Source organism: Myotis davidii, unplaced genomic scaffold, assembly GCF_000327345.1.
Source record: "Myotis davidii unplaced genomic scaffold, ASM32734v1 scaffold897, whole genome shotgun sequence".
NCBI classification, from domain to species: Eukaryota; Metazoa; Chordata; class Mammalia; order Chiroptera; family Vespertilionidae; genus Myotis; species Myotis davidii.
Window position 1 is genome coordinate 1,229,855 of NW_006289393.1, and position 12,874 is coordinate 1,242,728.

At 38.6% G+C, this 12,874-nt stretch overlaps 1 long non-coding RNA gene across 2 annotated transcripts in view; it reads right to left on the reverse strand.

Moving 5' to 3' along the window:
- The window catches only part of LOC107182775, a 256,590-nt gene that overhangs the window by 134,955 nt on the left and 108,761 nt on the right, over positions 1-12,874 (reverse strand). The window lies entirely within an intron of this gene.

A 12,874-nucleotide genomic window follows, 5' to 3' on the forward strand; every position in this document is an offset into this window, starting at 1 on the left:
GTCAGCATTCTCACCAAGAAGAGGTTTGCAATTTACTCTGGAAAAGAAAAGGGGGCACAATTTGTAAGCTTCCAGAAACTGCCACAAATCAAACCTCTGAACCACCCTGGCAGGGAGAAGCTCATGCATTTCATTGACTTGAGAGAAGAACAAGCCCAAATTTAACTAATCCATTCTGTATAGCATCCTGTCAAGTAATCCAATTGTTTATCCTGAGCAGTCAAGAGGAAAGACTTGCTAAATCTAAAACAAAAATAGCACATATAAGTGCTCAATTTGGTTTCCTTCAAGATTTCCCCAAAGGCTGCAAATTGAAGTTGGCCTGGAGTGCATGTTTAGGCCGCTTTTTCTTAAAGAACTTTCCCCTTTTAAAAATGCCTATTGATAAGAGAGACACCCGAATTTCTACCGCTATTTTAGCCTTTTGGGCTACATGCATCTTAATCGCTCTAGCCAACTCTCTCCTTTCTGTAAAATAGCACAGGTAGACAAGAGACTATGCTTACAGACATATACTAGATGTACATGTAAACAAAGATGCAGGCTGTTTTTCGTGGCCTTTATTTTCTTCCTGCTGTGGATTTGATGCTCCTTGATACTTCCTCCTACTTTGTATATGCCTCCAGAAGAGCACTTACTATCCTATAAAAAATGATTACTCCCGACACAGAACCTACACACAGAACCTAGAGACAGAACCTAGTGAGAGAACTGAACCAGAACTTGGCTGGAGATCCTGGCTAGGCTGCTCATCAACTGAACGCTGTCTCCGTGTCATTCCTTCTTCGCTGACTCCGTCCACACCTTTGGGGACCCCTGGACCTGCTGAGGTTGGACCCCAGCAACAATGTTTGCTGTTGCTCCCAAGCTCTAGATTCTATGTAGTGGCACCTAAAGCTAACCTGCTAATGAAGAAGTTTAATTGGATGACCTAACACTGCCATCTTCTGAAAACAGAACAGTAAAATGCGTAAAAAAAAAAAAAATGATTACACCCTATGACCCTGCAAGTGCAAGATCAAGGAAGGTTTCTGGTACATTTTACACTCCTGTTGTCTGGCACAGGGCAGCTGCCCTATAAGTTTTTGGGGATCCATGAATGAATTAATGAGTGAATGTTCCCTAAACTGCTGTCAAGTCTAATGTGTATTAGAAACTGAGTTTCTGCCACTGGCTTTTGTTCTCTTTTTTTCCCCCAACTTCAGCCTGAAGATTTAACATTCTTGTGCCTTAGGCAAAAGTGACTGGAAATAATTTATATTCAGAATATTTCAAGATGTTTTATGATATATTAGAAAAATGGGAAATTATCAAAGTATGTGAGTGGCATTTTATATATCACAGGGAATATATGTTCACCAGAAGACAGACATACTCAACCTAGATATGTCTAAACTTTGGAATAGGTGGACTCTTAGGTTCCTTCCAATCTTAAGAATTCTCTGAACAGGAACCACAGTAGTTTCCCCTAAGCATGGCAGTTCCTTTTGATAATATGACTCCTCAACTTCTCACACTCTCCCTCTCCAAGATCTATAGCAGTGATGGCGAACCTATGACACGCGTGTCAGAGGTGACACACGAACTCATTTTTTTGGTTGATTTTTCTTTGCTAAATGGAATTTAAATATATAAAATAAATATCAAAAATATAAGTCTTTGTTTTACTATGGTTGTAAATATCAAAAAATTTCTATATGTGACACGGCACCAGAGTTAAGTTAGGGTTTTTCAAAATGCTGACACGCCGAGCTCAAAAGGTTCGCCATCACTGATCTATAGGCCATTCTGAAATGGATTTCATGTCAAGGTTGAGATCATAAATTTTAACATCTTTACTTTATCATCTTCTCTCTTTTGTATGCCATATCGACTTAAGCGATAGGAGGTTAAAATATATAATTAAGATCATTATGCCTCATCCAAATCTTGCAGAGTTTTATAGCATTTTCCTTCAAAAGAAGTTATAAAACTCAGAGACATAAGGGCTATTAGAGGCCGTTGACTGGTTCAATTGCCATGACAGCTCTGTCAAAATGCTGTGCACCTATCTGTGCTTGAGCACCTACAGTTCTCAGAACTCATCATCTCCAGGCAACCCATGAATCTCCACAAAGGAGTCCTGTTACAATGTATCAAAGATATACTTCCCAGAAATATCCATTGATTTGTCTGAATGTGGCCTCTTGGGGCAATACAGGCTACAACTCAATCCTTCTTCCAAACTTCAAACTTCAAACATTTACCCTTTAAATGTCCAAACACACACACAAACAACTTTGGAAGATTTAAAAGAAAGCTTATTTGGTCCGTCTGATTCTTCCCATCTGTTTTCCAGGCGAACATTCCAAGTTCCATCCATCCCCCAAGCAATGTCATCTTGGACATTCTTCTCTGAATACATTCCAAAATGTCTATCAAATTTCTATTAATATTTGGTAACCTCCACCGAACACGATTAATTTCAGTATAATCCGACCAGCCCAAAGCGGAGGAAGATGATGCCCTCCCTCATTCCACTAATGCAGGCTCTGGCTTACAACATTGCCTTCCTGGGAGCCATTCAGATTGAGATCCCTGTGACTATTGAAATACGTATTGTTACTGAGCCCACAGTCCTCTGATGCTCTAACTGTATACTTGATCGAGCTTTTACACTTGTTTCTATTAAATGCCATTTTCCATCTTTCTTTATTCTTTAACATCTCTCTTTGGCTAAAACTTGAAAAAGTTAAACTATGTGCTATCCTGAAATGGGCAGGACATAGTTTCTCTTCTCTTTATTCACATCACTGACCCAAACCTTGCACAGCCCGGGGCCATAAAAGAAGTGTGTAGCATGCTACAAAAATCTGGCTGACATCGATCTCCCTTTGGGGGCAATAATTCAACTAAGATCTAATCCACCAAATAGTGTTCTAACATCCAGACCACATTTCTCCACCTTTTCCACAAGGGAAAAATGAGAAACCTTGAGAAAGGCTTCCTTCCACATGCTAAAACCAAAAGAATGTTTTGCTAAAAAAATAAGATAGAGAAAAAGAATTTATTACTGCATGACTACTCAACCTGTGTATACTGGGTTTAATAGTGTCCCTCCAAAATTCATGTCCACCTGGAATCTGGAATGTATAATAGTATATGTTTTCCTTCTTTCATTTTTCCTGGTCTTTTGTGTTATCCTAGTCTTAATTATGATATGTGAATGTTCTACCATAGACCCTTTCTGTAGTATGAACACACTCTACATAGACTGTTGCATATCATGGGTTGCTCGCTAAGCAGGACATCTTGCAATCTGCAGGGCCTAATCAGGAAAACTTAAGGAAGAGCCCAAAGCCATCCTTTAGTCTGATGCTGTGGGCAAGGATCTCACTATGCCCTGTTCAGCAGCAGTGCTCATTAAACGCAAAGCAAGTTCCCCAGCTCTTCCCTCACCCTCTCCGTACCTCACATTACAGAGAAACTAAAGGCCAAAATTTCAGTGAACTGGGCCAAGACCTATTCATGTGCAGATATCAGAAAGCTTATACCCCAGTGGCATATGAATATCCTTTCCAGTAATCGGCTTCATCAGTGAAAGCCAAGTCATTTTCTGCTGAAAAGTGAGTTGTGATATCTTGTCTGTCTTTTAATGGATCTTTTTCCTGGAATGCCACACACAGACATGTAACAATCACTCAAAGGCACAGCAGTTTTTCCCCCACTAAGGTAACATATCCACTTCACTAAGAACACATTGATTTTTGTGCAAAGCCCTCCCTTTCCATCAGGGCAGAGAGAGTGACCGCGTCAGCATCGATCAACCAGATGACCTGCGTTTCTGGCGAGGAGTGGTGCCAGGTGACGCCCCGGGCTCAGAAACCTGGGCCTGAAAATGAATCATGGCTTTAGCTGCTGCTGTGCTAAAGCACCTAGATGACTTTGCCAGTTGGTTCTTGACTAATAGGTACCACTGAGGACAAGTTTCCTCAACCCAAATGAGTGTTGGGAACTTCAAACATTTACCCTTTAAAACAGAATTGTGGGGTGGTCTCTCCTCACATGCCACTGCACAGTGAGGGCTACATGGGCGCCACACAAACAAATGCAGAGGAGAAGAAACTTCCTAGAAAAGAAAGGCTTCTATTTAACATTCTTTAGGACAGGTGATCTAGCAAATGAGTCCCCTGAAACAGATACCCAGCTCACCCCACTGCATTAATATTTGAATTCTCTGAGATGGACAAGAAATGAGCAACTGGCCCAAAACCATAATGCTCGGCACAAAAACATGTCCAAGGCACCATGTCAAATGCAACCTCCTCTCCCTGAGAAAACTGTTTCCTATTTATGCAAGTTCGGGATACATGAAGGGCCTTCCTGTTTCCAAGACAAGGGGCCATTTGAAGAACCAAAGCGTGAAATGCAGCCTACTGGGAGAGACTGGGTGACTGGGGAAACAAGCCGTAGCCCTGGGAGCAGTCCCTGGGAAGGGGACCCTGGGGCAAGAGGAGCTCTGACTAAAAGGAGTACGTGCCCAAGAAGAAAATCCACTGATGTTGCTTAATACACACGCTATAAACTTAGACCTATGGCTGTTAACAGGGAATAAGAAAACTGTCATGGAACCTCACTGGGAAATGTCACTCACAATCATGCTTCTAAGTGGCACAGAGGTGGAGAAGAGGTGGGGGCCAGCTGATGTATTTCCTGCCTGGATACAATCCCCGCAAACGGCCCAGTTAACACTTTCTAAAGTGTAGGATGCTGACATGACAGTGAGGCAATCAGAGAAAGCACCGTGAAGTCAACATGTCAGTCCATTCAGAACAAGATTGAAGCATCAGGAGTTAGACTGTGGAACAGGCAGGAAACATAACCGAAGCCAGGCCCGTTTTTTAAGGGCCCTAATTGTAGAGTTCCAGCCCCAAGTCCTAGAGTTAGTAGCCAAAGATGGTGCCTTCCCACTGAGCTGCCAGTTCCAAATATTAGAAGTCACTACTTTCCAATTTACCACAGTTTAGTAGAGTATTATGTCTTCATATCGCTAGATAATGACTTCCTTCAGGAATCCTCTCCGTGTTTTTCATTCTGTTTCTAACATGGATACATAAATAAATTCATTCTTGAATAATTTATATGCAAAAGAAGAGGGATATAAAATCTCCTAGTAAATAATAAAGTTTCCCTTTTATAGAAAAACTATAGAACTTGAAGTCTTCATTAGTTCCATTACCTAATGTTAAAGGTAGACCAGTAGTATGTTAAAGAATCATGATGATTCTTCCCAGTCATCAGACCACCTTAATCAGAAAAATGTCATGATATTTAGACAATCCTAAAAGTGAAGATTATCAAAATAAATTTAGCATCCATGTATTTCAAGATATTTATAGAACCACAGAATAAAGGACACTAAAATCCTCTATTTCCTGAAACCAACCAATAGTTTTAAACTGAATTGCAATAATCTCAACAAGGGAAAAACTCACCTAGTTTAAAGAAACTAGAGGAAATATTTTGTATAGCATTGATCAAATAACTACACTTCTAATAAAATTTCCAAGGACATTAGTCATAGATGTGAACAAATCCTTATGAACAAAAGGTTCACCGCTTTTTATAATTATAAAAAAGGGAAAAAAAAGAAATAAAAAGTCAGTTGGAAATTGACAAAGTAAGATTATTTATTCAATGGAATATAAAGTAGCCAGTAAAAATAATATTAATCCAAATTTTATAACTCCATTTGAAAACATTGGTAAGATAGTGTTCATGAAAACAGAAAAATGAAGATTATATACCTGGTATGATCTCTAATAAATGAATGATTGGAGAGATTGACACATAGATGTCAAAAGGAAGGAAGAAAGGAAGGAAGGAAGGAAGGAAGGAAGGAAGGAAGGAAGAAAGAAAGGATGGAAGGAAGGAAGGAAGGGAGGGGGGAAGGGCAGCCAAAATGCCAGCTGAGTTTTCTTTCTTTGAACTTTTATGGATATATTCATAATGAGCAAATATAATTTTCATGATCAGAAATATATTTATGATAAATTGAAAGAATAAAGTAGAGCATAAGGAGGTGACATAGGGAAGAACAGGATTTGAGAACCATTTCTAATCATTTTCAAACCTGTCAATTACAAGCTAAAATTTATCATATATTTTTAATTTACTTTAATAATTACCTGAAAAACTACACTAGTTTCTGTTAATTAAATTTCTTTTATGTCAGTATACAGTTGCAAATCAGTAATAGGGACAGTACATGTTCATTTTAATAATATGACTAGAAATTAAGAAACTAGATACCTATGACTAGAAACTAAGAGATTGAGTGAATAATGTTCATATTTTTCTTATAAAATTGCATTAAAATAAAGAGAATTTGGCTTTGGGGGGGGCAGGGTATGTACACTGGAAATATAATTAAATAGCATTAGCCACTCTGTTTCTGATTAGCAAATATAAAGCACTGCTGGCCTACTTAAAAATCAGAATTTGGTAAAGAATTACACCTCAGCATTCTGAGGATAGTGATAAGTACTGGGTTAGTCACCTGAATTAGGTCATCAGGGACGGACTTCAGAAAATGGAGGAACACTTTGGAAACCTGTAATAGTGGTGCTCTAATTTCCACTGAAAAGGGCATGTTATTAATACTCATATACAACCACACAATATTTATTAAACACTCATTTGTGCAGCATCGGTTATCAATGCTGTAGATCAAACAACGCACTTACAAACTTAAGGCCTTTTCTGCCTGAGTTAAGAGTCTGTCCAGCATTTCAGATCTCAGCTTCTGAAGGACCTCAAGGACTTTGGACATGGATTTTCAAAATAATTACCTGTCATGCCATGAAGCCCAGTTAAGTATCATTTCCACAGTCTATGGATGGTTCACAATTTCAGAGCTGTTGTGTGGGCCTACATACTTTCAGGGATTTTGTTCTTGTCTTTGACTTTTTAAAATAGGTTGAATGTTTTACCTAGAATTATAAAGACTTTTTGCCCAAACCAACATAGTCTTTCACTTCTAATCAATCAAATATGAAAATAATTGAGATGTTACCTATCACACAGACAAAACAGCTGGACAGATGGTCACCTATTATTACCCAAATGGTCTGAATTGAGCTAATATGTAGCATGATACTCACCTTTAGTGAGCTTGAATGGAACATTTTTTAAAATCTTCTAAACTGTATTTGGAGCTGACAAAACATTTGGAACTGTAAAGAAGCTTCCTAGAGACAAGACCCTGAGCACAAAGTCAACCCCCAACCATAATATTTTATATCAACTGTTCAGACAACATGAGCACCAAGTGATCTTTGGCACTACAATGGGTAATTCTTAGCTGTCCATACAATATCCAAACTGCACACTACATGGCATTAGGTTACTGGCTAACATTTTAATTTTACATTTAAATTACCTTAAAAATTGGAAGTCCTAGCTAAGTTTTTCAGTATCAATATGTGAACCATATCTAACACTTAGTGCCTGCAGTAGAGACTTCTGTAAGAGATTTAGGAAAGAAAACACAATCAAGGGTACAATAAAGAAAAAGATTTCCATTTTGAAAGCATATAGCTAAATCGCTTTGCTGGTTCAACAAGCCAACCCTGAAATACATGACGAGGGCAGATTCCTTCAGAATGTAAATGCAAGAATGTTTCCACTTGGAACTGGTAGACCAAATAGTAATTTTCAAAAGGGTCTTTCTTCGGGAGTTCATAGAGAAAGGCATAAACATATTTTGTCTGAGAAATATGACTAACAAGATGTTTGCATCCACTGAACTTAGCTTGGTCAGAAGCTGACTATACTCAAGGCAACGGAAGAGGGTGCTACAGCTATGAGAACAACTCAGGCCTGGGACCACCACACTCTCAGAGGGCTAACAGCAATTATTCACAACCAAGACATTTTTCAGATCACATGCACACAACTCTTTGTATCAGCTTTCAAAAGATAACTCCAGATGATTTGTACCAGAATTTTTCTTAAAATATAGGATGAAACAAAATTTTGATCAAGGATGGATGTGTTTCAAGCAATACAAAAAAGAACAGGGTATTCTTTACTGAGAGTGCAAGGGAAAGGCTCTACAATTTTTCATGGGATGATTATAGTATCTTAAAGTCTTGATAATTAAGATATTTTTTGTAAAGTCTAAAATGACACATGTTAATACAGTTCATGTCCATCTTATCCCTGTCTAAATTCAAGGTCAATTGTTGATATGCCTCTATGAATATTAAAGATATGGCTTTCCCCCCTTTCCAGGCTTCATCATACATAGACAAGTGGCTTTAGTCATTTTCATGGGACAAATTTTCTTCATTATTACTCCAAATCCATCATCCCACACTTTCACCAATGGGCCCTGTAGAGCAATCCATTGCTCAGGAAGTTCTACCTAATGGTGTTGTTATATCTAGAATGTCCTTTCTGATGATAAATCTCTATTTGGGCCAATGAACAATGGGTTTCTCCTTTTTCTTTCTTTTATGTAATTGATTTCTTGCTCCAATTCTGATCAGAAGAAAAGATGCCTTCATATCCCATGCTTTTTCTACCACTTGTATTACCACACCCCTCTCTGACCAAAAGGCTCCTCCATGAAAAGTCCTAGCACTTTGAGAAACCAGGTCAATTTTGCCCTTCCAGAAAAACAAAACAGAAACCTCCTTTTAATGTTTTATGCTTCACTAACAAAACCCCAATACTGCAAGGGTAGCAATGTACCCAACCAAGAAAGAATACTTCCTGGACTCACTTGAGGACAGGGTAACAGCTGAGGTACAAGCTGAAGGCATGCCTTTAAGCATGGACTCCCAGGAAAATGCTCCAAAGGTGTCTGAGTGGACAGCTGTCCTACTGTCTTCCCCTCACCCTCTTCCTCCTGCTCAGACTTCCCGTCAACCACACTGTGCCTGGAGGTGGCCTTGACGGGCCATGGGAATAGAATCTACATGATAAGATCAGTGGGACAGAAGATAAAAGGAGTGGAGAGGTCCCTGATAACATCCATGAGACACCAACACCAACTCTGGATCGCCCCTTCCAGAACTCAGGTGGCACAGAAGAATAAATTCAGATTAAGTCATGGCATTTAAGATTTCTTACTTGGAGATGTACACAACTCCTAATTAATGTAATAGCATTATGATTAGTGAGTTTGAAGAAGATGCTGACACAAAGTCAATAATACATTAGAGTTAAGCTGTTTTTCTATTAGGGAGAACAGGTTGGATAACATAAACACTTTTTCAATCAGCCCTTATTGTTTATTTCTTAGATATTTTTAACTAAAGGAGAGGAGCATTTTTCAGCCCATGTAGGTGTCAACCCCACAAAATTAAGCACATTTCTCTCAGCAGCCACATCAATGCTAACTAGATTCACTGGGATAGTTGGCCGTGTCATTGGTGCCAGGAAATCTTTCTATTTCAATTCCTGCACATCCAACCAGCTCCTTTCATAGCTATTCCACAGCCATAAGCTTTACCTCTGATGAGCAACACGGGTGGCAAAGGAGCCCCAGGTAAGAGTGGGTGCTTGGTCAGGACACAGATGCATCATATTTCATACAAAAAAGGGACCCAACTTCCTCCGAGAGCTATGAGGAGGAGAGATTCCATTTGACAAAGTGGTTCCTATGTGGCCTGCCTGGAGCCAGGGAAAATTGGATTAAATAATTTCTGATGGCCTCATCCAGCTAAGATTTCAATGATATTTATTAACCTCCATTAATCATGTAATCATCTTTCCATTTTGTAACTGAATTTATATCATTTTAAGATAATGGCTTCTAGAGTCTTCAGAGCCAAAGCTAACATATAACCCCAAAGAGCCACTCCTTCCCTTGGTCCGATATCAAATGCTGCCACTGAAAATTCCATCCCATTAGAGGTGAAGGGAAAGATGTTCATGGAGACACCATGCCACATCCAGGGCAGAAAGTCAATGCGGTCTGAATCTTCTTATTAAAATCAGGATGCTTTTTAAGGATCCTAGAGCTGGCTCAGGGACAAGTGTAAAATATTTAAGATGGGAAGATAAATTTTAAAGTAATTATTTTTAGATACCCTGAAGGAACAAAATATTATGGAAACTATTTCATTCAGAACAATCAATAATACACATCACATATAACATTCATGAGTTGCCAAGTGGGAAGAGGTGTAAGGCAACTCAATAAGCCCACTTAATAGCATCCATTTGGGTAATTTAAAAAAGGAATGTAAAAGCCCATTCTTAAAGGGTCAGTTTCTCCTCTCCTATGTGTTCGTGTGTGTGTGTGTGTGTGTGTGTGTGTGTGTAAGTCTGAATTCTTTTTTTTTTCCAATTTTTTCATGCTCTACAAAACAATCAGTTATAGAAAGAAAATGATATTGCTTGACATTTCTGACAAGTCTGCTAGGACAAAATTAAATAGGATTTTCTCCCTCTTGCTTTGCTTTAATGAGTGGAAGCATGCACACCCTTAATTCACCACTGCCTGGACTCTATCTTAATGCCAGGCCTCTGTTCCCCCATCCTGAGCCTATAAATCTATCATAAGCTTAACTGGCATGCAAAACGTGCCTGGTACCTCCATTAATATTCTGAGTCCATGAGCATCAACACAGATTTCTTTACCAGTAGTTTAAGCCAAACAATTAACGTTAAAAAGGAACTTTGTTGAGTTTGGGATGGCCCACCCACTGCCACTGGACTAGTACTGACAAGTACTAGCTGGAGTCACATTTATTGGGTTAGTAAAAATCTACTAGTTGCCAGAGAAGAGGAGTGGAAGGGCTGGCCACTATAACACCCTGGCTGCCATCGGATCAACACAGATGAGATATGCAATGGGAGGAAGGTTATTCCCTACCCCCACACCACACACACCTTCTAGGTCATAATCTGACACCAAGTCCTTTGGATTCTGCATGTAACCTTTGATAAACCATCACAGAAGAAGGTAAGGCTGGCCTATCAAGAATTTCATTTGCTGTCAAAATAGAAATTCCTTAAAATGGCTTCCTACAACTATCACAGACTTTCCTGTCACTTTGTGCCTGGTGAAATGTAAACATACATGTAGTCAACCTCTGGTTTGTTACGGACAGGGACTGCCCAGCTGGGCTGGGGCTGTTTGCAGGCCTGTGTTCTCCCCTCTCCAGGGCTAAGCACATGAGAAGAACTAATCAAAAGGCCTGCTCAGAGGTGGCTGAGACCAGGTATCTGACAGCTAGGACCTCTCAGCGCTTTCCTCACAAGACCTGGCTCCACACATGCATACATTTCTCCATATGAGAGGTGAGCTCCGGCAAAGCCCAAGCCTTCAGGACCTAAATCTGTCTCTGGCCTGTGTGAGAACAGCGTCTTTATGGGGTTCCTGGGGCCTGTCACAGGAGGAGCCGTGGGCCGCTGAGCCCAGGCCTCCTCTTCACCAAGAGTTCACGTGTAGACTTCTGGTGTTCTCACTAAATAAAATCATACCCATGGATGGTGAGACACACTGCAAGGACTGAAAAACTACCACATAAATAATTTAACTATAGTTGCTCAATGGGAAATGTTAAATGTATCACATAAATAATTTAACTGTAGTTGTTAAACGGAAATTTTTAACGCATTGGCATATCTACATTCTTTAATATACTGTACCGGCATCCTCAAACACAGAATGGCCCAGTTGACCTTTGTCATTGACCTTGCAAAGGCCTATAGAGGTATACAAGTACAAAATAATAAGTGACTAATATATATCACCAGAAATGTGAAGCTTAAATTTCATTAAGAAGCACTTTTACATGAAATATTACTTAAATGTATATAGGTCCATATAGAGTAAATGTTTTTTGTGGTTTTTTTTTTGCCTCAAATATCAAGTTCAAAATTACATGTTTGATCATTTAAAACACTTAGAACATAAAAAAAATAAGACACATAGAAATGGAGAAAACGTAAACCTCAATACTCACACCAGTTCATTTTCTCTTTATTAATCAACCAGTAGTCAGAAAAAAGTGCTATTTTGGGCTAATGCTTAGTTTTAGGATGTTACATTGTGCTCTGCCCCCATTGGATGGATAAATAAGAGCCCACTAACTACATGTTCCTGTTTTTACTTTTCCAAAACTAACAGGAAAATTAGCTCACCCAATATGGCTCCCTTCTGCTTTGATATTCAGCAGAAGTTCTACATTGCTCACTTACTGTGCTGAATCACATGTCCGGCTGAAATAGACCCATTAATAAATTACTGTATTGCCGGAGGTCTGCTGAGAGCTACCTGATTTTAGGATTAACGGCAGAATAAATCTCAAGAGGAAAGCCAATATATTTTAATTTTATGCATATCACCTAATTTAGCAATGTATTTTAACACTGGTTTGCTACTAAGTATCAAAGGGAGTTCAGAAATATCCATCAATATACTTCATATTAGAACTTTACACAAAATTAAAATTTAACTTAAACTTTTTAGAATAGAATAATTGTAGCTCATTTACTAGAATAACACTGAACATGAGCAGATGGATATAATGATTATAGAAGTATGAAATAAGTCATTTAAATTTTAACCAGAATTATCACATAAAAGCCATAAGCATAATTTTATTTTTTCTTTAACCAGCAGAAATAGCATGCAAACACATTAATAAGAGTTAAACATAATCTCATTAAGAAATAAAACCCATCTCTTGTGGATATTTTCTACTTAAATTATCTCCTTTACAAAATAGCTAATATTTAGTTTTAATAAAATTTCAGAATTAAGCCAAAATATAGACTTCACAGAATACTGAAGCTAAATCAGGACATTATTTGTAAGTCTTAGAGAAAAAAAATCTACCTCTTTTGATATGGTAAAAAATATATATATATATAT